At 45.8% G+C, this 26,701-nt stretch overlaps 1 protein-coding gene across 2 annotated transcripts in view; it reads right to left on the bottom strand.

Moving 5' to 3' along the window:
* The window catches only part of CUL1 (cullin 1), a 107,496-nt gene extending 81,243 nt beyond the window's left edge, over positions 1-26,253 (bottom strand). Inside the window, exon 1 of one of the 2 annotated variants that reach the window (XM_062190698.1) lies at positions 26,147-26,253. The gene's annotated coding sequence lies outside the window, so the exon portion shown is untranslated. Of the gene's footprint in view, positions 1-11,268; positions 11,485-26,146 lie in introns of those variants that run through there. The other variant, XM_062190789.1, reaches the window with a different exon arrangement.
* Positions 26,254-26,701: the final 448 nt, after the last annotated feature.

Below are 26,701 nucleotides of genomic sequence, written 5' to 3'. Positions count from 1 at the left end.
CTATCCCGGTTGCCCCTCTTCCAATCCAGCTCTCTGCTGTGGCCCGGGAAGGCAGTGGAGGATGGCCCTAGTACTTGGGGCCCTGCACCCCATGGGAGACCAGGAGAAGCACGTGGCTCCTGGCTTTGGATCAGCGTGGTGCGCTGGCTGCAGTGCACCGGCCGCAGCAGCCATTGGAGGGTGAACCAACGGCAAAGGAAGACCTTCCTCTCTGTCAAAAAAAAAAAAAAAAAAAAAAAAAAGAAAGAAAGAAAGAAAATTGTGTTCCCACCTCAATTTCACCTCAAATATCCTAAACATCTAGTTACTATTTTTTGCCCATAAATGTAACCCTGATAGTTGCCTTCATTCCAATAAATTAAAACCAAACACATTTAGCAGATGCTGCTGCAGAAGCCAACGTTGAAGAATGTTAACATGAGATAATTCAAATCAGAGTTATAACAGAACACAAGAAATAAGGTTTTCAAGAAAACGAGTAGAGCTGCTTTGGTCAGGGTGATTGCTGAAGACGTTAAGATAAAAACAAGGCACAGACTTAACATTTTACAGTGCAAGGGCCAACAACAGGTTAGGCTATCGTATCAGAGCACTGGTTTGAATCCCCAGCTGTTCCGTTTCTGATAGAGCTCCCTGCGAAGGTGCCTGGCAAGGCAGCAGAGGATGGTCCAAGTGTTTAGCCCCTGCCTCCCATGTGGAAGACCTGGATGGAGTTCCAGGCTCTTGGCTTCAGCCTAGCCCAACCCTGGCTGTCATGGCCCCTGGAGAATAAACCAGTAGATAGAAAAGACAGAGAAAGAGATCTGTTATCACTCTGCCTTTCAAATAAATACTTTAAAGAGTTACAGTATTTTTCAAAAATAAAGTCTGTAGTAGAGCTAACGAAGATAAAGCTAAAACTGACTGTTAAAAATAAAACTAAATTTAGCTTTTCTAGTTTGGTAAAAGTTTAAATACGATTAAAATTTCAATGATACTGAGTATTATTCAACAAACGATTTATTTTCTAACACCTGTTTAGACGTACTCAAGGCACTCTGGCTCTGACTTGCAGTGTGACAGATACGCAATGAATACAACAATTTTGACCTAGAGAAACTCTTGCATAGGTGCACCAGAAAATATGCACACACATTTGCCATGCTGTTCATAAGAGCAAAAAAATCACCTGGAAACAATCCACATGTCCACTAACAATCCACTAATAAACCGTAGGACAGTCACAGAACAGGTCACACACAACATAAGTTGATTTCCACTACATACACAGACATGGACTAGTTTCAGAAAGACTCCACAGTGGATAAAAGCAACAGAGGAATCCATCTACTATGATATGATTATTACATCTAGATTAATTAAAGAAGTAGTTTTATGAAGGAATGGCACACCTATGACAAGAATGGAAGATACCCAATGACCTACACTACATGTCTGGTCAGGATGCTGTCCACCAAGGCTCTGCTGTGTTTACACACACACATACACACACAGATACACACTTTTATGGGTAAAATTATATGGTGGTTGTGATTTACTTTAAAATATTGCAGGGTAAAAAAAAAGCCTGAATGATAGACTGGCATGTTGTAGTTCCTATTTTCCATAATAAAAGCTAACAAAAATCATGTAAACCAATACAACACATGAATTAAAAACAGAAAAGCAAAGGAACCTGGGGAGGAGAGGGTGCAGGCAATTCCAGATTCTGGTGAGGGTCACGTGGGACTGCAAAGACGCACAGGGGAATTTCCAACACACTAGGAACACTGTAGTTCTTCAGGTGGGCAACGGGAGACCACTGGTGTTTATCACAGCAGCATGTTTGCTTGTTAACACTATCTATTTGATATTTACATAAGAGAACTAACTATTCAGCAGGTTAGTGTGTACTTAATGCCATGAGAGTTGAAATTGGAAAGCTCCCCAGTTGAGAAATTCTTAGTTTTAAATGAATGCAATGCCTGCAAAAGGCAGACATAGAGGAGCAAGTGTTTAGCCTAGCAGCTAAGATCCTGGCAGGCCACACCAGAGTGCCTCAGTTCAATTCCCAACTGCGGTTCCTGACTCCAAGCTTCCTTCCATATACCCCTTGGAAGACAGCAATGATGGCTCAACTAAGTGGGTTCTTGACACCCCACAGGAGACTTGGATCGCATTCCAGCTTAAACCCCGGCCAGGCTCTGGCCACTGTGGGCATTTGGAGAGCTCTCCCTAGCGTGCGTGCACAGGAATGCATTTTCTGTCTCTCAGCCTTTTTTTTTTTTTTTAAAGATTTATTTATTTATTTGAAAGTCAGAGTTACACAGAGAGGAGAGGAAGAGAGAGAGGTCTTCCATCTGATGGTTCACTCCCCAATTGGCCACAACGGCACCGATCGGAAGCCAGAAGCTTCTTCCGGGTCTCCCACGTGGGTGCAGGGGCCCAAGGACTTGGGCCATCTTCTACTGCTTTCCCAGGCCACAGCAGAGAGCTGGATTGGAAGTGGAGCAGCTGGGACTAGAACCAGTGCCCATATGGGATGCGGGCGCTTCAGGCCAGGGCATTAACCCGCTGTGTCACAGCACTGGCCCCACTCTGCCGTTCTAAATAAAGCTATTCAGAAAAAGACCAGTAGGCATAAAGCGTGGCAGCGGTAAACCTCTAAGGGTGCAGTTCAGTGCATTCACAGAAGGAGTAAGTCTACAAGACGACCGGCTTCGGTGTGCACATGATCTTAGCACAAGCACTAAGAGCATTACTATTTGGTGTCCTACCAGAAAGAGAACTTCAGCAAGTGCACATGAGACATTAGAGAGGAGCTTATTCTCTCCTGCAGCACATACAGAGTATCTGCCTGAAGGTCCACGTCACAAGGCATACACGACTTATTACCACATTAAAGGTAACAGACAAAACAGCAGTGCAAGTTCAGAGGGGAAAGAAGTCATTCTGGGCTAGAATGATCAAGAGGCATTTAAAACACACACATGCAAAGGTTGAACAGGATTTGAACCAAAGCAGAGGAACAAGGAGAAGAGTGTGAGGCAGAAAAACAAAGCACCAAGGCCGAGTGGAGACTTGTGCAAGAGCTGAGAGGCGGGGTGGGCGAGTCTGCAACAAGGGAATGCAAAGCCTTTCTGTGGGTAACACCTGCACACAGCCATGGAAGGTTCCGGGGAGGGGGAGTTACAGACATGACTGATGTGATCTGAAGAACAGTGACAGCTCCGTGGAGTTTGCAAGAGAACACAGGCAGTGGAATTCACTGGGACACTATGGAATTGAGGTAACAGCCCCATTTACCAACAGCAATGGAAAAACAGAGCAAAGGACAGAAGCTTAAGACAACACAAAGTAGGAATTACGGTATCAGAGCGCACTAGAGCTGGGGTGCATAGGTAAGGGAAAAAAACGACAGACTGGCTCCCAAACATGCACTTTCAAGCCTCCAAGCGGTTACCTCTGGATCCCCCCACTTGACAGACAGTACACTAATACAAAACCATTCAGCTGCTGTTGGTAGAAACCCTCAATGTTACAAATAGGAATTTGAATGTGTCTAATAACTTGACAGATGCACTTACCCTTTAACCCAGTAATCCACTTTAAAGATCTATCCCCAAAGTAAGCCAGCCAAAACCACAAGAAGTTGTAACTCAAGATTAGTCACTGCAAAGACTAGAAATCCAACCAAAATCCAACGGAGTACCAGAGAACTATGGCATATCTACAGGATGGAGCATTACGCAATCATGCTTTTTTAAAAATTAGGGCTACTTACACTTTTAAAAACCTACTATTTATTTGAAAGGCTGAGTTATGGGGGGAGGGGCAAGAGGCAAGTATCGTCTGTCCACTGGGGCACCTCCCAAAAGGCCACAACAGCCAGGGCTGTGCAAGGCCAAAGCCAGGAGCTTCTTCCTGGTCTCCCACATGGGTGCCACGGTCAAAGCATTTAGATCCTCCACTACTGCTTTCCCAGGCACATTAGCATGGAGCTGGCCTGGAAGTCGAACAGCGGGACTTGAACCAACACCCATAGGAGAGGCTGGCCTCGCAGGCGGTAGCTTAACTCACTCTGCCACAACGCCAGTCCCAGAACCATTTCCACTCTAGTAATGCAGTAACTGAAAAAAGCAAGATACCTTTCCAGCAAGAAGAGAGGGGAATACATACTAACACACAGGTATGAATGCATTTTTCTTTTCAGAAAAGTTAAGGGGCAGGAGTTGTGGCACAGCGGGTGAAGCCACTGCCTGGGATGTCAACATCCCATCATCAGAGAGCCTGGTTCAAGTCCCAGCTACCCCCGCCCCCTGCTGACCCGGCTTCCTGCTAATGCACATCCCGGGAGGAAGCGGCGGCGATGCCTCAGGTACCCGAGTCCCTGCCACCCACACGGGAGACCCACACGTCCAAACCCAGTTCCTGGCTTCCGGCCTCACCCTGACGTAGGCATTTTAGAACCAGCAGATGAAGATATTCTCTCTCAAGTAAATCAATCTTAAAAAAAAAAAAAGGAAAACACAAGGGGCAGGTATGTGGTGCAGCAGTTCAGACACCACATCCTGCATCAGAGTGGCCAAGGCTGGAGTCCTGGCTCCACGGCCAATTCCAGCTTCCTGATAACGCACACCAGGGGGCAGCAGTGATGGCTCAAGTAGCACGGTCCCTGCCACCCATGTGGGAGCTCTGGCTTGAGTCCCCAGTCCCAGCCGCTGCAGGCATTTGGGGAGTGAAGCAGCAGATGGGAAATCTCTGCTTGCTTCTTTAAATATTTTTTTTTTTAATAAGAACAATTGGGACGATAAATTGAAAATGGAAAAAAATGGTTACCCGTGGAGGATGGAGAATGGAGCAGAGAATTAGTAGAAGCAACTCTTCAGTGGGACCCAGGGAGAATTCAGCAGGACTGTGAGTTTAGGAAAAAAGATGCAAATTTCTTTCTCATCTAACTTCTGACTAAGATTGGACAATTTCATCAATTAAGAATGTAGCAGAGACCTAGGAGTTTCAGCAGTGCCTTTTTGTCAGCAAGAAATTGGAGATTTTCATTATTCCACGACAGGTAACACCAGTATTATTTATGCTCATCAACACTTTGAAATTACATGAGCTATCAAACCTACCCAATAGATCTTAACTAGGAGTAAATAAGTTGAAACACGCAGCTCTGAGGCATGGGCAGGTTTGCTGCACTTTGACATCTTAAATGATAAAAATTAGACTGTGAAACGTCCAAGGACCATATTTGGCCTGCTGGATCTCAACTACCCATGCCCTCTGCTTTAGGTAATCACCTGGCAACAAAGTAACCATAAATAAATATGAACGCACTAACAAAATCTCATGGCAATTTTAGGTTAAATGATGATTACAGTAAGAAATTATTTATCTCAATAAATTAAACACTCAAAACTTCTCATGTTGGCAGAACCCTGGGAGTAAAAGAAGCTTCAGAGGAACAACCCTGGAGCCAGAGTTGTGGCACAGCAAAGCCGCAGCCGGTGATGCCAGCATCCTATATGGGCACCAGTTCAAGTCTTGGCTGCTCCACTTCTGATCAGCTGCCTAACAATGTGCCTAGGAAAAGCAGTGGAAGATGGCTGAAGTACTTGGGCCCCTGCCACCCAAGTGCAAGATCAGGATGGAGTTCCTGGATCCTGGCTTTGGCCTGACCCAGCCATCATGGTCATTTGGGACAGGGAGAGATGGAAGATCTTTCTCCCTCCCTCCCTAACTCTGCCTTTCAAATAAATAAAGGAAAAAGAAACAACCCTATATGAGAAAGTTGGGATTATTAAAATAGAGAAATTATATGAAAAAGCCAGACTCTAGAGGGAAAATGAAGAGCTTTATTTTAGAAAAAGCGTTTAGTGATTTAAAGCAAAGAAACACCGAAACAGGGGCGGTGTTTTGGTACACAGAAAGGTAAGTGACCACTTGCAATGCTGGCATCCCTTACTGGAGCACCAGTTTGAGTCCTGGCTGTTCCACTTCTGATCCAGCCCTCTACTGATGTTCTTGGGGAAGCAGTGGAAGACAGCCTAAGTACCTGGATCTCCGCTTCCTATGTGGGAGACCCAGATGGGAGGTCCAGGCTCCTGGCATAAGGTGGCTGTGGCCGTCTAGAGAGTGAACCAGCAGATGGCAGACTGCTTTGCTTAGCACTCTGACCTTCAAGTAAAGTAAATCTTTAAATAAAAAATAATAATAATAATAAAAGCACCAAAATGAAAACACCCAAGCAGGCAGTTTAAAAATACAGGACTGGGGCAGGCAACGTGATAGAGGGCTCACTGCATCCCGTATCAGAGTGCCTAAGACTGAGTCCTCACCATTCACTGCTCTTTTAATCCAGCTTCCTGCTAATACACATCCAAGGAGGCAGAGCTGATGGCTCAAGTACTTGGGTTCCTACCACCATGTGAGAGACATGGATGGAATTCGGGGCTCCTGGCCCAGCCCCAGCTGTTGTGGGAATTGGGTAGCGAACCAGCAGATGGAAGAGCTTTATCACTCTGCTTTTCAAATAAACAAACATTAAAAAAAAAACATAGAATCACAACCCCAAAGAAATCACATTAGAAGAAATAAATTTGGTAACTGTCAAGAAGTTAACACTGTTATCATGAGTGTGAATAAAACCTTCAAAGCACAAAGAATGAACTAAACAGAGATGAGAACTGAAGCTTACATCTAGAGGACATGCAAACAAGTGAGTCCCCTGCCTCCCAGCCCACATAAAAGGAGAGACAGGATATACAGATAGGAGAACCAGGAAGCCGGAAAATAGGAGCCAAATCAAGAGTTCACTGCAGCTTCTAATCCAATGATGTCAAAAATTGGAGACAGATCAAAGGAAAGTCCTATTAAGAAAAAGCCACTGACTCCAACAAGTCCCAAGACACTGGTGGCCTTCAAGAATGCCTAGTAGCTCCAACAGAGCAGAAAGTGTCAAAACCAGGTTGCAGCATTGTGGAAATGAACATGACGCCAGAACAATGGACAATACCTGAATCTCCTGATAGCTGGTGTCACAGCAGGATCCCCTGGGATTAGCTCAGAGACTGATGAGCAGAATGCTTATTCATCATAAAATGATAGTAAAAGTCCGACATGAATTTTCCTTTTAAATTACAAAGCTAGTACATAAACACCAACATACGGGGCACAGCAGGTAAAGCTGCCACCTGTAACACTGGCATCCCATGTGGATGCCAGTTCGAGTTCGGCTTCTCCACTTCCAATCCAGCTCCCTGCTAAGGTGCCTGGGAAACAGGAGAAGACAGCCCAAGTGCTTGGGTCCCTGCACCCACATGGTAGACCTGGAAGAAGCTCCCAGCTCCTGGCTTTGGTCTGGCCCAGCCCTGGCTGTTGCAGCCATTTAGAGAGAACCAGAGAAAGGAAGATGTCTCTGTCTCTCACTCTCTCTGTGTAACTCTACCTTTCAAATAAATAAATCCTTTTTTTTAAGGTTTTATTTATTTATTTGACAGGTAGAGTTATAGACAGTGAGAGACAGAGAGAAAGGTCTTCTTTCCATTGGTTCACTCTCCAAATGGCCGCAATGGCCGGAACTGCGCCGATCCAAAGCCAGGAGCCAGGTGCTTCCTCCTGGTCTTCCATGTGGGTGCAGGGATCCAAGCATTTGGGCCATCCTCCACTGCTTTCCCAGGCCACAGCAGAGAGCTGGACTGGAAGAGGAGCTGCCGGGACTAGAACTGGCACCCATTTGGGATGCCGGCACCGTAGGTGGAAGATTAACCTACTGTGCCATGGTGCCAGCCCCATAAATCTTTTTAAAAAGCACAACTCTTGGGGCCGGTGCTGTGGCGCAGCGGGTTAAAGCCCTGGCCTGAAGCGCCCGCATCCCATATGGGCGCCAGTTCAAGTCCCAGCTGCTCGTCTTCCGATCCAGCTCTCTGCTGTGGCCTGGGATAGCAGTAGAAGATGGCCCAAGTCCTTGGGCCCCTGAACCCACGTGGGAGACCTGGAAGAAGCTCCTGGCTTCAGATTGGTGCAGCTCCGGCCGTTGAGGCCATCTGGGGAGTGACCCAGCGGATGAAAGACCTCTCTCTGCTTCTCTTAACTCTTTCAAATAAACAAATCTTTAAAAGAAAAAAAAAAAAGCACTATTGTAAACTTATACATGAACAGACATAACACGCTTTAACTTCCAAAATAAACTCCAAATAAACTCCATAACTTATTCAAAAATGTACAACCAATGATAATTATTTACAAGAGCAGTCTCACAACAAAAATTTTTTTAAAAGATTTACTTGAAAATCAGAGCTACACAGAGAAGGAGAACACAGAGATCTTCCATTCACTGGTTCACTTCCCAAATTGCTGCAACGACCAGGGCTGGGCCATTCCGAAGCCAGGAGCTTCTTCCGGATCTTCCATGTGGGTACGGGGGCCCAACCACTTTGGGCCATTTTCAGCTGCTTGCCCAGGCACATCAGCAGGGAGTGGATCAGAAGTAGCGCAGCCATGACACGAACCAGTGCCCATATGGATGCAAACAACAAGCTTTACCCACTACGCCACAGCGCCGGCCCCCACAATAGGTTTTACAGTTGAACACACAAGTTTGGTGTCAAGTCAACTATATTACGTCCAAGTGTGCTCATGCTTCCCGCTTCCCTCACAACCAGTCCCCCCGCCATCTCACCAGGATGGTCCCAACTCACATCACCACCAGAGGGCTCTGAGGAAACACTACACCACTTACAGAGCAGAGACAAATACAGAGAACCCAAGACCACTTCTTGTCCCATTTACTTATTTAAAACCTTTTTTACTTGAAAAACAGATACAAAGAGATGAGGGAACTGGATTGGAAGTGGACCAGCTGGGACACAAACTGGCACCCATTTGGGATGGTGGCATTGCAGACAGCTGCTTAACCCACTGAGCCACAACTCTGGCCCCATTACTTCTTAGTTTTAAAGATGTATTTAGGCCAGTGCTGTGGTGTAGCAGATAAAGCAGCTACCTGCAGTGATGGCATCCCATATGGATGCTGGTTCGAGTCCCAGCTGCTCCATGTCCGATCCAGCTCTCCATGGCCTGCGAAGGCAGTGGAAGATGGCCCAAGTCCTTGTGCTCCTGGACCCACGTAGGAAACCCCGAAGAAGCAAGCTCCTGGCTTCGAATCTGCTCAGCTCTGGCTGCTGCAGCCATTTGGGGAGTGAACCAGTGGATGGAAGACTTGTCTTTTTTTCTGCCTCTCTGTAACTCTACCTTTCAAATGAATGAATGAATAAATCTTTAAAAAAATGTATTTAAAAGGCAGGGTAATAGAGAGAGGGAGAGACAGAAAGAGATCTTCCATCCAGTGGTTCACTCCCCAAATGGTCACGACGGTCATGTCTGGGACAGCCCAAAGCCAGGAATTTCCATCTAGGTCTCCCACTTGGGTGGTGGGACCAACTACCTGGGGGATCGATCTTCCAGTGCCTTCCCAAGCACATCAGTAGGAAGCTGGATCAGAAACAGTAACCAGGACTGAAAACTGCATGCTGGTACTGCAAGTGGCAGCTTCACTGGCTGTGCCAAGGCCGGCCTAGTCAGATTTACTTAGACTAAGTTGACATTTGGTTCCTTCTATAAGGCCAGTTCCAATTCTGCTGTTGTTTTTTAGTCTCTTTAAAAATTGAACACCAGAGCAGGTGTTTGGTGTAGCAGTTAAGATATTGCATGAGACACCCGAGCGCACTGGTTCAAGTCCTGGCTCCACTCTCAGTATTAGCTTCCTAGCAATGTGTACCCTGGGAGGCAGCATGTGACAGCTCAAGTACTTGGGCCTCTGCCACTCATGCGGAAGACCAGGACTGAGTTCCCAGCTGCTGGCTTCAGTTGTCACAGGCATTTGGTAAATAAACCAGTAGATGGGAGATCTCTCCCTACATGTCTTTCAAAAAGATTTTAATAAAATTCTTAAATAAACAACACAGGCCAGCGGGAGGGGAGATCCTGATCAAAGGGCACAAATTTTCACTTAGGATAAACTTAGCACAGCATGGACTGTAGTGAATAATCAGGTACTATATAATGGAAAATTACTTAAGAAAGAAAACTTCTGATAGATTTTTTAAAGTTCTCACCACAAAAAAATGGTATCTGAGGCGCTGGAGATGCTAACCAGCTTGATTTAATCATTTCCACAGTGCATAAATGTATCAAAATACCACACTCCATACTATAAATATATGCAAGCTTTGTCAGTTATACCTTGATAAAGCTGAGGGCGGGAAGGGGGATTAAACACTAAAATACCAAATTCTCAGAACTGCTATGAAGACTAAATGAGACATCACATGTAAAAGTGCCTGCTATGCCTGGCACATAGTAGGGGTTTCCCAAAAGACAGCTTGCTTTCTTCTGAAAAAGAACAGAGTGGCAGGGGACTGTCCTTAAAGATCCTCCTAATTTACATTATTTTAATCAGAAAAGGAGTAAAATCTTTTACAAAGCCATTTTTAGTATGTTAAACATTTGCAAAAGTTTTCTTAAAAATAAAAGTACAGGTCCACTTTTGATTTTTATTTCACTCACAATATTTTATAATGCATAAAAACAAAAAACTAGTATTTAATATTTAACACTTGTTCATTTTCCTTTAGTAAAAAGTAGGGTTTTTTTTGCTAATTACTGCTATTTGAATACTGAATGCTTAGTAAGTGGGTTTTATGTTTGTATCTGTTACTACGAAAATGGAAAAATGTGTCAATAACTAAAGGTACTCTTTGTCAATAACTAAAGGTATTCTTTGTCAACAACCTAACTTTCTGACCTTGAGATTTAATGGAGGCAACTGTGTGGGTGTACATGCAAGCGTGTGTGCGTGTGTGTGAGAGAGCAGGAGCTTATCCGCAAGGCAGACACGCAGCTCCCACTCAGCTTCTGGACTCTGGGAACACCACCGCTGGCCTGTGAGCTGCAGGCCAGGCACCTTACTTGCAGTTGAACCCTTGGGGCTGAAAGCAGTGCTCGTGCGTTGGCCTAAGTGTTCCACCAGCACTGGTGGATTAATTACTCCAGTCTGGAGCCACACCTGCCCTCTGATGACACATCACACACACACCCCAACTCCCACTCACCCCTCAGCATATGAACTGTAACATAAAATCAGACTGAAGAGTGGTGAATTTCACACCATTTTCTAATGGCCGGCTATCAGTACTGTACACAACATATACACTACACATAAAATTTAAGTGAAATATAATCATTCAAGAGGCTGGCATTGGTGGCGCAGTGGGTTAAAGACCTGACCTGAAGCTCTGGCATCCTCTATGGGCACCGGTTAAGTCCTGGCTGCTCCACTTCTGATCCAGCTCCCTGCTGATGCACCCAGGAAGGCAGTGGAGAATGGCCCAAGTTCTTGGGCCCTTGTACCCACACGGGAGACCCGAAGAGGCTACTGGCTCCTGATTTCGAATCAGCACAGCTCCAGCCATTGTGGCCACCTGGGGAGTGAACCAGCAGATGGAAGACCCCTCTCTCTGTAACTGTCTTTCAAATAAAATAAATCCTTAAAAAAAGAAATATAATTATTCAAACAAGCCATAAAAACTATAAAATTTTTCATTTTAACAACTGAAACAAGGCTAAGACTCACTATTCTGGGGTAGGACAAGAGAAAATGTATGTACTTCACATTTCATAGTCCAGTTAACTCTAGGCCTTCTCTCACTTCCTAAAATTAGCAGGCGCTTCAGATTAGTAGACCCTTTCAGTAAATGAATTAACATATCAGTCATTTTCTGATTAATCTTGTGTCCCTCCAATATGTAATATATACACACATGCTAATTTATCACATACACTTTTATAAGAAATCTCAGATATCATTAAGTACAGAATTTGCTCTTACGAACACCTTAGCAATTAACAATTTTTCTTCTTAGACTTGATACCTGAACAAGTAGAAGAGGTTTTTTTCTTTCTTTCTTTTTTTTTTTTTAAAGATTTATTTGAAAGACAGAGTGACAGAGATATGTGGAAACACAGAGGTCTTCCATCCGCTGTTTCACTCCCCAGATGGCCACAACATCCAGAGCTGCGCGGATCTGAAGCCAGGAGCCAGGAACTTCTTCCGGGTCTCCCATGTGGGCGCGGGGGCACAAGGACTTGGGCTTCCACTGCTATCCCAGGCCACAGCAGGGAGCTGGATCGGAAGCAGAGCAGTTGGGACTAGAACCGGCGCCCATATGGGATGGCAGCATTTCAGGCCAGGGCTTTAACACGCTGCACCACAGCACCAGCCCTGAAGAGATTCTGCTTAAATCTTAAAAGTCCACACACAAGATCTAATGTGTTAAGTACTGTTCAATTCATAACTGAACCTTAATTCAGTTAACACTTATATTTTTCCTACTTCAATTACTACATTACTTTGGATGGGGTGCCAGACGATTCACTGATATAAACTGCTTTTGAAAACTTGAAAACTTGCAGGAAGTTGTAACTGCATTATAATCAACAGGTGGTGTAGTGGGTGAAGTCGATGCCTGATGCCTGCATCCGATATGGGTACTGGTTCATGTCCTGGCCGCTCCACATCCCATCCAGTTCCCAGCTAATACACCTGGGAAAGGAGCAGAGGACCACGGCCCAAGTGCATGATCCCCTGCACCCATGTAGGAGACCCGGAAGAAGCTCCTGGCTTTGGTCTGGCCCAGCCCTGGACATTGTGGCCATCTGGGGAGTGAACCAGTGGACAGAAGATGGATCTGTCTACCTCTGCCTCTCCTCCTCTAACTCTTCCAAATAAGTAAAATAAATCTTAAAAAACAAACAAACAAAAAAACCCATTAGGTGTTGTATTATTAGCCTGTTTATTGCAAAACACTAGTTTTAAACACTAAGAACTGAATTTTAGTTCTGTTTTAGCACAGTGCTTCTTATTCAAATTCTAGATGGACTTACATTTATTCATGGTTTAGATTGGTACTTGCATATATTTCATTCTCAAGCATTTTCACTCACTTTAAAGGACAAACACTATTATATTTGATCAGAACCATGTACACAACATCTGTTTGTCAGACTGAAGAGTACAGTTCATTGTTTTCTAAGTCATCAAATTAACTTAGTAAATAGCAACTGGACATTTTTTTAAAAAGTAAAACAGGGAGGGCTGGTGCTGTGGCTCAATAGGCTAATCCTCTGCCTGCGGCGCTGGCACACCGGGTTCTAGTCCCGGTTGCCCCTCTTCCAGGGCAACTCTCTGCTATGGCCAGGGAGTGCAGTGGAGGATGGCCCAAGTGCTTGGGCTCTGCACCCCATGGGAGACCAGGAGGAGGCACCTGGCTCCTGGCTTTGGATCAGCGCGATGCGCCGGCTGTGGCGGCCATTGGAGGGTGAACCAACGGCAAAAGGAAGACCTTTCTCTGTCTCTCTCTCACTGTCCACTCTGCCTGTCAAAAAAAAAAAAAAAAGTAAAACAGGGAAAAAAAGTTTATGGTACAGAACAAGTATTTCCCAGGGCATCTTTCCCCCACTCTGTGAGCTATGTCATCCTACAAAATGCATTTATTGCACCATAGACAACTCATGAGACACTCATCAACTTCACAGCAATAAGACCATTTCAAATAGCTAATATAAAAAATGTATGTAGGTATCTGAAATGGCAAATTTCTGGCTCCACAACTCAGTAGCCACATAAGCCTGGACACATTTCTTCACTTCTGTATCTATCTTTCACTACCTGGAATTGGGATAGTTAACTTTTAAGTCAAAATGAAGAAAATTAATATTGCCTGAGAATTCCACAGTATCTTTGATAACCAAAGACACCAAAGCAGTACTCCCCTCCAATTCCCACCAAAATGTTCTTCCTGGCACAAAGGGGTCTTGATAGCCTCAGGGAGCTGGTGATAAACCCTAAGTACTAAGTAGCTGATAGAGGTCAGATTTTCTTTGAAATATCATCTACCTTAAGATCTGTGTGACTCTCTCATCCTACCATGAAATACAGATTTGTTTTTATAGAACACCCATCCTACTGGTGAACGGGCAAGCCTCTGTTGTGCAGAGGCCACTAACTGAAGGAGCCGCCACTAAAGGCCTTCCGCTGCGTGTCAGCATCTGAGACATTTCCCTTCTGTGGTATTTTCAGAACCCTGGGGAAGACAAACTAGCAAGCAGCAAGCATCCCTGCGCTCCTCTGAGATGGTCAGGACACTGTTGGACAGGGAAACACCTTCAGCCCACTCAGGGTGCAAGCCAGAAGTGCACCAGCTGCCAAGTCTCCCCCGGTGAGGGGTGTGTCAGAGGACCACTCCAGTGAAGGACGTGCAAATGTTCTCACTCTCATTTAAATGAGCTCCATTTCAACTCGTGGTTCCCACAATCCTATTCAATTAACTTCCAAATTCCCCGGATATGCAGTGCACAGTTTGCCCCATAGCTGTAAGCACTAGGCTCAAAAGCCATCTGCTCAATAAGCAGGCTCTGGAAGCCAGCACATCACTAAGAGAACATGACACTGTTCATCACCATCATCAGGGTTTTCAATTAAAAAAACTCCTTTCATCACCTTTCTTCCCACTAAGATAAATTATTTAACCCAGAATTCAAAAATTCTGATCTGCAACTTTCCCTAAGAGAACTTTCAAACACATTTCCCATTTACGACAAATTGGTTCAGCATAATGAAGTCACACTGCTCTCTTAATTTGATGCAGAGCTTTTACATTTTCAGTCTTTAATACAAGTTAAGATATATACAAGAGTGCATATTTAAACCTGGGCTTCAAATCTCTCTAACTCTTTCAAGTAAATAAATACATCTTTAAAAAATGGTGGTGGTGGTGTGGGGGGGGGTACGGGCGGGCACTGTGGCTAGTGGGCTAAGCCTCTGCCTGTGGTGTGGGAATCCCATATGGGTGCCAGTTTGTGTCCCGGCTGCTCCTCTTCCAATCCAGCTCTCTGCTATGGCCTGGGAAAGCAGCCAAAGATGGCCCAAGTACCTGGGACCCCACACCTGCAAGGGAGATGGCTCCTGGCTTTGGATCAGCTCAGCACTGGCCATTGCTACCATCCGGGGAGTGATCCAGTGGATGGAAGATCTTTCTCTCCATCTCTCCCTCTCTTTGTAACTCTACTTCTCAAATAAAATTCTTAAAAAAAAAAAAAAAAAATCGTGGTTTTGGGTTCAGCACTGTGATAATAGGCTAAGCCTCTGCCTGAGTTGCCAGCATCCCATATTGGCACCTGTTTTGAATAATAGCTGCTCCTCTTCCCATCCAGCTCCCTGCTAATGTGCCTGGGAAAGCAGTGGAGGATGGCCTAAATGCTTGGGCCTCTGCACCTGCATGGAGACCCGGAAGTAGCTTCTGGCTCCTGGTTTCAGATAGGCCCAGCTCCAGCCTTGGCAGTCACTTAGGGAATGAACCAGCTGATGGAAGACCTTTCTGTCTCTCCCTCCAACTCTAATAAATTCTTAAAAATCTTAAAAATGGTGGTTTCTTTTCCACAATAAGGTGTCATCTCACTCCAGTAAGAATGGCTGATGCTCAAGAGGTTGAGGAAAATGAACTCATACATTGTGTGAGTGGGAACGCTAATCAGCATAGCCACTACGGAGAACAGTGTAGAGATTCCTCCAAAACACAAGAACTACCAAATGATCCAGTTAACCTCACTTCTGAGAATATATGCTAAGGAAATGATACCGGCATGGGAAGGCGACACCTGTACTCCCATGGTCCCTACAGCATTTTTCACAACAGTCATGACATGGAATCAGGACTCAACCTACATGTCCATTGCCAGATGAATGCATATGGAAAATGTGATGTATATACACAAGGGAATATTATGCAGCCATAAAAAGAATGAAATCCTGACACTTCCAACAAAACGGAAGAAACTGGAGATTAACTGAACTAAGCCGGACACAGAAAAATGAATTCCACATGTTTTCTCCATGGATAGAAGCTAAAAAAAACAAAACAAAACAAAAAAAACACCATGTGGCTCTACTGTGATTTCTAGAGGTTAAGCAGAGTAGGGGAGGGGAGGTAGAGGGACATTGGATAGCAGATACCATAACACAGGTAGAAGTAACAAGTTCCAGTGTTTCTTAGCACAGTGGAGCCACTGTAGTACACAATGATGCAGTATACAACCTATAAAGAACCAGGGCAGGAGCCAGTAGATTGTAAGCACAAAGACAGGAAAAGGGGGGCTGCTTTGTTCAACTGGTCTGCACTCTGTGTGTGTGTGTGTGTGTGTACCCAAGGGTACCTCACAAAAATGTGGAAGTATTACATGGTAATTTTTTTAATACATTAAGGAAATAAAGTAGTTTCTTTAGGCGTATTGCTTAGGGGGCAGAAGAGACAGAGGCAGTTCAGCTGCATCTTTATAGTCATTAAAACCCGTATTTTAAATATGCAGAGAATATTCTACAGGTTAAGATTGTTAGTTTTCTATACCGCACTTGTGACAGGCAGTACCATATTACTGCACAACAAGCAATCTTTCACGATTCTTGGTTTCACGTAATACACTTTCCACGTGCTTGGGTCCCCGCAACTAGGTATGAGGGTATCAGGGCCAACTGAAGCTGGTGACAGAAGGACCAAAAAGGAAGATATGAAAAAAGTATTTTGAAGGAGGAATTATTAAAATCTGGTAGTTCAGGGCCAGCACTGCCGCTTAGCGGGTTTAGCCACAGCCTGCAGTGCCGGGGCATCCCATATAGGTGATGGTTCCAGTCCCTGCCACTCCTCTTCCAATCCAGTTCCATGCTCATGCATCTGGGAAAGCAGTGGAAAATGGCCCAAGTCCTTGCACTCCTGAACCCATGTGGGAGACAGGAAGAAACTTCTGGTTCCTGGCTTCAGCCTGGTCCAGCCCTGGACATTGTGATCATTTGAGGAGCAAACCAGCAGATGGAACATCTGTCTCTCCTTCTCCAACTTTTCCTTTCAAATAAATAAATCTTTAAAAAAGTGGTAGTTCACTGAAGACAGAAGAGACAAAATGTCAAGTCTGTCTCAGATACAATGCTAGGAGTAGAGAAGTTGTTTATAGTTTAGAGAACAAGAGCAGCATGGGCAAGATGGAGGTAAAGGCAGGTTAGCCATGGGAAAAGCCCTGAAGTCTGAGGTTACGAGCTCAGCTCCAAGTTGCTGAGCATTTCTTAGCCTAAACAAAACTGAAAAACTCCAAAGCAAAACAAACTAGAACACAGAACACAGGATCAGTCAGAGATTGCTCCTGAATTCCCATGAAGGGTATAATTAGAACCTCAAGTTTATCCACAGAACCGTCTGCCCAGAGATTTAAGAAAAAAAAAAAGAAAGAAAAAAACTTGCTCTAGAATGGGTACAAGCTACAGCCCACCCTTAGAGGGGCCAGAATGCACTAAAAAATATAGATCTGGTTATGCTACCCCCAAATGCAACCTAGCACCATCAAGTGAGTAACGTTCACATATCCTGGAAACCAGAGTTAAAATGCAGGAGAATCAACTGAACAAATCAAGGAAGAACCAAGGGAAAGTATAGCAGCACTTACTTTTAAAGTCAAGAAGTTTTAGATCTTTAACAGGAAGAATTAAATATCTTTGTAGTTAATGTTATTTTTTAGGTGTAGGAAGTACTCTTGGGACCGGGGTTGGGGCACAGCAGGTTAAGATGCTGCCTGCAAGGCTGGCATCCCATATGGGTGCCACTTTGAGTTCTGGCTGCTCCGCTTCTGACCCAGCTCCCTGCTAATGCGTGGAGAGCAACAAAAGGCGGCCCAAGTGCTCGAGTCCCTGCATCCATGTGGAAAACCCAAATAGAATTCTAGACTCCTGGTTTTAGTTCGGCCCAGCCCTGGCTGTTGCAGCCATTTGGGAGTTAACTAGTGGATGGAGCTTTGTCTCTCCCCAATTCTGCCTTACAAATAAAATGAAATACATCTTTAAAAAGAAGTATTCTCAATAGGATAGCACCAATAAGATGAGAAATGTGAATGAGACAAATTCTGTTGTTTCCCAGCAGCAATTATGGATTAATGCTGATCCACATGCTTTACCTTTATAGACATTCTGTAATAGCATTTTCAATCTAGGATTCAGATACAAGGCTAAACTGAAACAAGTCATTTTTTGAAAAAAGATCTGTTTATTTGAAAGTCAGAGTTACACAGAGAGAAGGAGAGGCAGAGAGAGGTCTTCCATCTGCTGGTTCACTCCCCAATCGGCCGCAGTGGCCAGAGCTGCGCTGATCTGAAGCCAGGAGCTTCTTCCGGGTCTCCCACGTGGGTGCAGGCTCCCAAGGCCTTGGGCCATCTTCTACTGCTTTCTCAGGCCATAGCACAGAGCTGGATTGGAAGCAGAGCAACTGGGACTTGAACTGGCACCCATATGCAGGTGGTGGCTTAATCCACTATGCCACAGCGCCAGCCCCAACAAATCACTTCTAGACTACCGAGCCTATGCCTATATACATCAGAATCTTTGGCCCCAAGGCTGCGATGGCACAGCCCACCGTACTCTAAAGAACACCAGCATTTCTGAATGCTTGTCACTGCTCCGCCCAGGATGGAAAATGCCAGCATGTTAACTTACTACATACCAAATCTGCACTGTAAGGCCCATAACCCTGCTCATTCTATTATTTAAAATCAGCATGTGTTCTACAAATTGTTCTTTAATATGGTCAGGGAATTTCTTCCTTCAAAGACTATTATTAAAGGTACACTTTATACACACATACATAGAGTACTTCCCAAAATTTATGAAAGATGGAATATAGAAAGGTTATTTTAGTGGAAAAATCACTTTGAAATTCACATAGTTTTTTTCACAATATGTATTTCCATGAACTTTTTGAGGGCCCTCAATTATGCACCAAAATTAACTCATCTTTAATTCTATTTCCTGTGAACTTTCTGAAAAATTAAATATATACATCATCCCATAAGATAAATGCTCCTTCTAAGACCAGTGAGGCACACTAATAGAAGGACCTTCAATACACAACCCAGCAGCATTCCAAGTCTGCTTAGTCACACATCTTCCCTCCTACTTCCTTGTCTTTACAGATGGGCAGCTTCAGACCAAACTGCCCAACTGGCTGAGTATTCAGCATCCCTAAGCCTTTCTTTCCCTGCTGGTCCCTTGTTGGCAGCAACCTACTCTACATTAGGTACCCAGTTAGTCTTTTGTCAACATAGCATGCGGGACTTTCCAATTTCAGGAGTCTCTATCTGATGCTTTGACATGTGTGCTGAATGTCAAAGTCTATGTGCAACCAGGACAGCTTAAGACAGACTTCTGGGGGCCAGCCCTGTGGCACAGTGGGTCAACACCCTGGCCTGAAGCACTGGCATCCCATATGGCCGCCGGTTTGAAACCCAGCTGCTCCACTTCCGATCCAGCTCTCTGCTTTGGCCTGGGAAAGCAGTAGAAGATGACCTAAGTCCTTGGGCTCCTGCACCTGCGTGGGAGATCCGGAAGAAGCTCCTGGCTCCTGGCTCCTGATCCAGGCAGCTCAGGCCGTTGCAGCCATTTGGGGAGTGAACCATCGGGTGGAAGACCTCTCCCTCGCTCTCTCTGCCTCTCCTTTCTGTGTAACTCTTGACTTTCAGATAAATAAATCTTTAAAAAAAAAAAAAAAACAAACTTCTGTCCAATGCAAGGCACATGCAAGAAGCAGAGAGCTGAGGCTGGACAGTGACTAGGCCATAAAACATGTGCAGCACAGCCTTTAGTGTATACTTAGAGCTGAATACCCAGTGTTGTTACTATATACAAGATGAGCCTACAAGTCAATGTGGTAAATATTTTAAATCTTTTAAGACTGGAGAAATCAGACGACATCATTCCAGACTTTTCTTTCTCCATCGTCCCCCCAACCAAAGTCTCCTAATTCTCAAAGATACGTGTGAGATCTGGTGAGAGGTAAAAGGCCTGGCTCCTACATCTATCCTTGGGACTCTGAAGTCGGGTCCATGCTCCCCATTCTTTCCTTCCGGCCTGACAAGCCTCCTGCCACCCCTCCGAAATGGATGGCTGAGATCTCTTGCCTTTTTCCCTCATTCTGATTTTCGGATTCCTATGAGGCATAACTGATATAACTATTTTAGTTAGTATATAATTAATTCCTATGTAATCAAGACATCCCATCCCCTAGCATGTGGCGACATATCCTATGCACCTATTCTCATAATTCCGACAGTATTCCTAATTCATGCCACTTAGAATACACTTTTAGTCATTAGTAAGCTATTTCCCAAGCTACAGCAAAATTGTTCCAAAAAATTTTTCAAAAGTATTTATTTGAAAGGCAGAGTGACTGAGAGACAGAAAAAAAAAAAAAAAAAAAATCTTCCATTGGCTGGTTCAACCCCCCAAGCAGCCCCAACAGCTAGGATTGGGCCAAGCTGAAGCCAGGAACCTAGAACTCCATCTAGGTTTCCCACACAGTAAGCAGGAGTCCAAGCACTTAGGCAGTCTTCAGGGCTTTCCCAGGCACATTAGCAGGAAGGTGGATCAGTAGCTGGGACCTGAACCAGTACTCAGATATGGGATGTGGGTGTCAAAAGCAGTGGCTTAACTCACTGCCTAACAATGCTGGCCTCTCAAAATATTTTATTATTTTCCAATTTTTAGCAAATTTATATTCCTAAGCATAAAGACATTAAATTTAAGTCTTCAACTTTAAAGTTCACCTATCATCACCAGAGTTGTGAACTAAGCAAAAACAGAAGTTCCCAACTAAGAAAAGGAAATTTTCATGGGAGATACTTCATTAGTCTCCAAAACGTACATGAGTTTCATGAGATTCAGAGAGGTTCACAGAGGGGAACCAAAACATGTGAAGGACCGGGAAGACAGAGGGAGTGAACGCAAGGATGAGGCTGCAAAGACCCGAGCACAGCAGTACCAAACACTGCATCCCAGCTGGAAAGGGGTGGGCAGTAAAGTAAACTGCAAGTGATTTCAGCACTAAAGCAAGCAGAAACATCTTCCTGCCTCTACTGTATTGGGACTAACGTAGTGTTATAAATACAACAGGATTTCAGAAAGTTTATGGAAAATCGAATTTAAAAATAAGTTTACTTTGATACAAAACATTTTGAAATTTACTGTTTTTTCAGAACTGCCTGAGGATCTTATATGCAAAACAGATATTCCCGTGAACTTTTTGAAGATCTCTGTATGCACGGATTTCAAAATGTTTTGCACCAAAATGAACTCATCTTTTAATTTCCTATTTCAAAAACATTTTGAAGTTCCCTCATAAATGGACACTGTAGAACAGGAAAAAATAAGCTAAGAATAAACTAAAAATAACCCATAATCCCACCACTCAATGGAGACAAGTTAGTATTGATCTCTGGTTTAAGATCTTTTTAAAAAACTGTATTTGCAAACAATAAGATCCCAAAAACTACATATATTGTTTTACAGTATGTCTAATATTCATTACTTATCAATTATAGAAATGCAAAGATTTAGCTAAACACTGATGAAATAATTTAAGCAATGAAATTTAATAGCAAAAAGAACCTGAAAACAAATGCTCAATAAAAGAGCATTAATTGAACATGATACCCAGGACAGGATATTAACCTATTAATTTTTTTTGTATTTTCTCGAACTAAATCCTTAGTAGATTAACTATTTTAAAGTACATATTTTGTGAGCTTCTGTTCTATGTTTTGCTTTTGAAAAGCTGTCTGAAATTACACTCTAGCAATGTACCAGTGGGCTTATTTCTCCATACCCTTCCCACAAACAGCTTATTTTTTCATCCACGTCAACATTTTAAAAAGTAAGAACAAATGGGAGACCAGGATAAGCACCTGGCTCCTGCCATTGGATCAGCGCGGTGCGCAGGCTGCAGCGCGCCAGACGCAGTGGCCATTGGAGGGTGAACCAACGGCAAAAGGAAGACCTTTCTCTCTGTCTCTCTCACTGTCCACTCTGCCTGTCAAAAAATAAAAATAAATAAACAAAACAAAACAAAAAAGAACAAAAACAGTATCTCATTGACTTGTATTTCTGGCAGTACTGCTGGTGAAGCTGAAATTTTTTTCATGTTTCTTGCTTTTAAAACTTACTAGTCTGTCCATTTTTTCCATGAGTTGGAGAGGTCCTTTTTTTGTAGGAAAGAAAGATTTGCTTGAAAGTTACTTTTCTCAGTTTGCCATTCACTTTTTAATTCTGTTTATAAACTTTTCACATACGGAAGTTTTATTATTCTACAGCAATCAAAGTTGTCCCTTTACAGTGACTACTGTGCTGTTTTCTTACATGTTTTCTGCCTCCTGAAAACACCAACCACCTATTATCTTTTGGCCCCCTTTTTTTTTTTTTTTTTTGGAAAAACATTTTAAAAGCACACAAGGTCACCACCCTAAGATTACAATCATTTTTACTGTGTTATTTTCAACAGTGCATACACACTTTACTCATATTTTAAATGGCTGCACCGATTTCACACAATCTCTTTTTCAAAGTGTCTAACATAGGCCTTTGAAAAATTAAAGCTGGTTAGATTTGAACAACCTTATATGGCTTTGCAAATTTTTGCAAGCCCAACAAATCTTAACATCACACCCAACTGAACAATAGTCCCCAAATTCCAAAGCTGGTCACTTCCATGCCATCAGTGCCCAATTATTCTCCTTCAATGTTACTAAAAGAGCAGGAAGAACAAGTTTATTCTTGGTAGTAAACCCTAGTTCTGAATAATGAATTGTTCTAATTATCAATTATCAGATGTCAATCCTTACAGCTTTTTGATTTGAATCTCTTTAGTATTCCATGTCATAGAAATCACACATTTAGGGACTGTCTAGTTAAAAGCTCAGGCTCTGGAGTTACTGTTTATTTTAACTTGGGCTTCACCATCCTACTAGGCCCAGCCTTAACCACTCAAAGCCTCAGCTCCTTCTGCATTCTATAGGTGGGTTACACCGCGGTACCTGCACTTCCCAGGGCTTTGTAAAGATTTCAAGTGGGAGCAGTGTGGAGGCTACGGGAACAGAGGCACACCACAGCACCCACTTCCTAAAGGAGGCCACCCAGTGGGAGAAGACCAGAGCAGCCCAGGGAAAGCCCTAGCCCACACAGCATCAGCACCAGCGCTCCAGACGTGGCCATGCTCGAACCGTCAGGCGACAGGAAAGGGAAGAGGCAAACAGACGTGCAATTCTGGAAGTGGAACTGCCAGCTGACAGTGAAAGCCAAAGAGCACAGAGCTGGGCTTACTTGCTCCAAGTTCCCCAAGGCAAGTTTAACCAGCAAATGTGGGCTTTCCAACTCTGCCATCCTACATGAAGAGGATACAACTTGCTCTCCAAGACAATGTTTACAAAATGTTGTTACTGCTAAAAGGTATCCCATTCCCACAGAAACCACAGGCTTCAAGGACCTAAAGATATCTCAAACAGTGTCAATGGAAACACATTTCATCTCACAAATGAGGAAATACAGGACTAGCAAAGTCAATTCACACTGGACCTCTTGTTTTTCCCAAGCAAAATGTTCTATACTAAGCAAAAAGAAATGAATCTCTTACACACACACACACACACACACACTCAGCTTTTTCAGAAACTAGGACCTATCTCTGAATAAAAAGATGTAAAAGTTAGTTATAATTGCTATAGTATGTATTTAATATACATATTATAAACAGGGAGCTTATAAGGTCTTCAGTAATAACCTTAAGGGTTTTATCCAGATTTTAGTTATTCTTCAGTTAAGAATCATTGCTCAGGCTTGAAGCAAAACAAAAAGAAAGTCACCTAACTGATAAATTACCAACTCTTTAAAAGCAAGGCCCCTAAGTGGTTCACACTCTTTTCTCCAGATACCTAAAATGCAGTGAATGGTCACTGAAAGACCATTTTTATCACAAGCTGACTTAACTGTGAGGGGAGAAAGGGCACGGTTTGGGGACCCAGGGCCGGCAGCGCCAGCAGGGAACACACACACACACTCCTAGTTTTCCCAGACCCTGCGGTTTCAAGTTTGAAGACTTGTGCAGAACAGCGCTTACTCCCTTGAAATTTCCACACTGCAGGAAGGTGCACTATGGCTGGCCCGAGTATGCAGCAGCGTGACCGTGTGCCCGAAGCCCTGAGGACCCACACCGGCTCCTCCCACAGAGGCTTCCCCCAGACTCCACAGCAGCACTGGGCCAGCCTCAGCCCCAACTCCAAAGGCAAGGCAGGGCTATATTTAACCTGGGCCTGGGGCCAGTCTTGTTTTTTAAAAAAGAAAAATGTTCTTTCAAAGCCTTAAGTTTTGGAGGGGGAGAAAAGCTAAGTTAGAGTTAGAAAGGATACCCCAGCAGTGGAGAGGAGTCCACGAGGCCTGATCCCTAAGGACACCCAGCAGTCAGCTCAGGCATGTGTCCCGAGATCCTGATGCCACATAGCCTGGGGCAGGCTGGGGGACGTGCCTACAGGGACCTGAGCACGCAGCTCTCAGGCAGAGTGGATTGTATACACTGATGAAAAACCTAGTGTATCTGAAGTTGGTTTTCTGGAAAAAAAAATTTTTAAATGGTACCAAGGGAAACAAAGTTTAACTTTTTCTTTTTAAAAGCAGACAATTCAGCCATCTCTTTCAAGCTTAATGAGCACTCTCCTGAAACCTCCAAAAATGGGCATAATAGAGTTAAAGCAAGTCTTGTGTTTGCATGCTTTGGAATTTGAAATGCGATGCAACTATTTCAACTTACTATGGAAAGCAACACACAGGACTTTCAAGCAAAAATCTTTCTAATACAAAGAAAAACCTCGTACCCAAACTTTTTACAAAAATGCTTAGTTTTACTTTTTCAACAGATCACAGATTATCCTACGTAACATATAAATGCTCCAGGACTTCAGAAAGCCGGGTCCATTTTGAGGGACACTCCAAAATTAACTACGAAACTTTAAACTGCACACACTTCTGCAGGGCAATAACTATGCTTACGTCCTAGAAGCTCCTGGCTTCAAGTAAGAATGAATTTAGTTCCTCTTCTCCAATCTGTTAAGTGCATTTAAAAAAAACAGTCACCCTTTACTCCGCTCGTAACTTTGGACTATTTTAATGCTACTGCAGCAAAGAGCAATTACACAGTGTAAATAAATACTTGAGTAACTTGAATGCAACTCAGTATTTGCGCACTTACCCTAACCCCTACTACGAACTGCAAGCAGCGACAGTGACCCAATCAGCAGAGAGAATCGTCTTTGGCACAGCCAGCTCAAGAGGAGACACCCTCAACTTTGGGGCTTCATCTTAAGGAACGCCAAGCGTTTCTTTCTCAATCCTACGTCTACACTGCACAGCGCCACACAGGTGATGGGAAAGGCGGAGTTTTCGGGCTAACCTGGGCCTCGGGAACCGAAGCGCACGGCCCGCGTGCCTGCCGGGACCCCAAATCCCCGCAGCCCGGGGCTACCTCCCGGCGCAGGGGCGCGCGCTCGTGCCGGGGCCGGGGGCGCGCCGAGGCCAGGGCGCAGGGCCTGGGGCCGAGGCCAGGGCGCGGGGCTGGCGCCGAGGAGCTCCGTCCGGCTCCGCCGCCGCACCGGCATCCCTGCGCCGGGCCGCTCCCCCGAGGGAGCGGAGCGGAAGGGAGACTATTACCCAATAATCGCGCCCTGCACGGTCGCCACGGTGCGAGCGGGGGGCCCGGCAGCCGCGGGCAGGGCGCCGGAAAGCCAGAGAGACCGGCTCGGCTGCTCCGGAGGCGCGCCCGGGGGAGAAGCGCCATCCGGAAGGCGGGGGCAGGCAGAAAGGGCCGAAGTGCGGCCGTCCCGCGAGGGTCGCCGCGCCGGGGGACGCGAGGCGCGGCGCGGACGCCGGCCCAGCCTCCGGCCCGGCGCCGAGCAGGCCGCCGCCTCCGGGCGCGATGAATCGGGCTTTTTCGCGGTGCGCAGTCCGGGCCTGGCCGCCCCGGAGCCGCGGCCCGGCCACAGGCCCGAGCCGGCCGGGCTGACTCAGGGCCGGGCCCGCCTCGCTCCTCTGCCGCCCGCGGCGTCCTCCGCCCCGCGAGTGCCCCCGGCCCGGCCGCCGCCATTCCGCCCGGCCGCGGCTCGGCGGCTCAGGCCTCGCCCGCCGCGGCCCCAGTCACTGCGACACCGCGGCTCGAGGCCGGGCCTGCGCCGCCGCCGCCGTTGGGCCGCCGCCACTCACCCGCATTTCCAAACGCCCGAAAGGCTCCCGCGACGTCTCCGCCCGGCCGCTGGGCCCCGGTGAACCCCCCCCCGTCCCGCCAAGGTCTGGCCGCGTCCCTCAGCCACCGGGGCTGCCCCGCCTGGAGCTGCGTGCGACACGGCGCCCGCCTCCGCCTCCTCCCCTGCCCGCCCGCCCGGCCCGCCTCCTCCCGCCGCCGCCGCCGCCGCCGCCGCCTGCACCGCGCAACCTCCGCCCTCTCGCCTTCCCTCCGCGGCTCCCCGCCCTCCCGGCCTCACCGGCTCCGGCGGCCGCGGGGGAGAAGCTGTTGGGGGAGGGCCGGAACGCACCGCCATCGGCGTCCGGGGCGGGGGCGCCGGGAAACCGTCGCCGCCATCGCCCCGCCAGCCTGAGGCGCGGAGGGGCCCGGCGCCCTCCCGCCCGCCGCGGCGGCCCCGGCGCTCACCGCCCCGGGCGCCCCCCGCTCGCTGGGGTTAGTTCTACCTGCAGTCCCGCGGCCCCTGCGCCCCCAGACGCCCGAGCCGGGGCGCCCCGGATCCTCCGCCAGGGTTTACA

The sequence above is a fragment of the Lepus europaeus genome, chromosome 1, assembly GCF_033115175.1.
Source record: "Lepus europaeus isolate LE1 chromosome 1, mLepTim1.pri, whole genome shotgun sequence".
Taxonomy (NCBI): Eukaryota; Metazoa; Chordata; class Mammalia; order Lagomorpha; family Leporidae; genus Lepus; species Lepus europaeus.
Note: the sequence above shows the minus strand (reverse complement) of the source record. Positions and strands in the feature narration are given on the sequence as shown.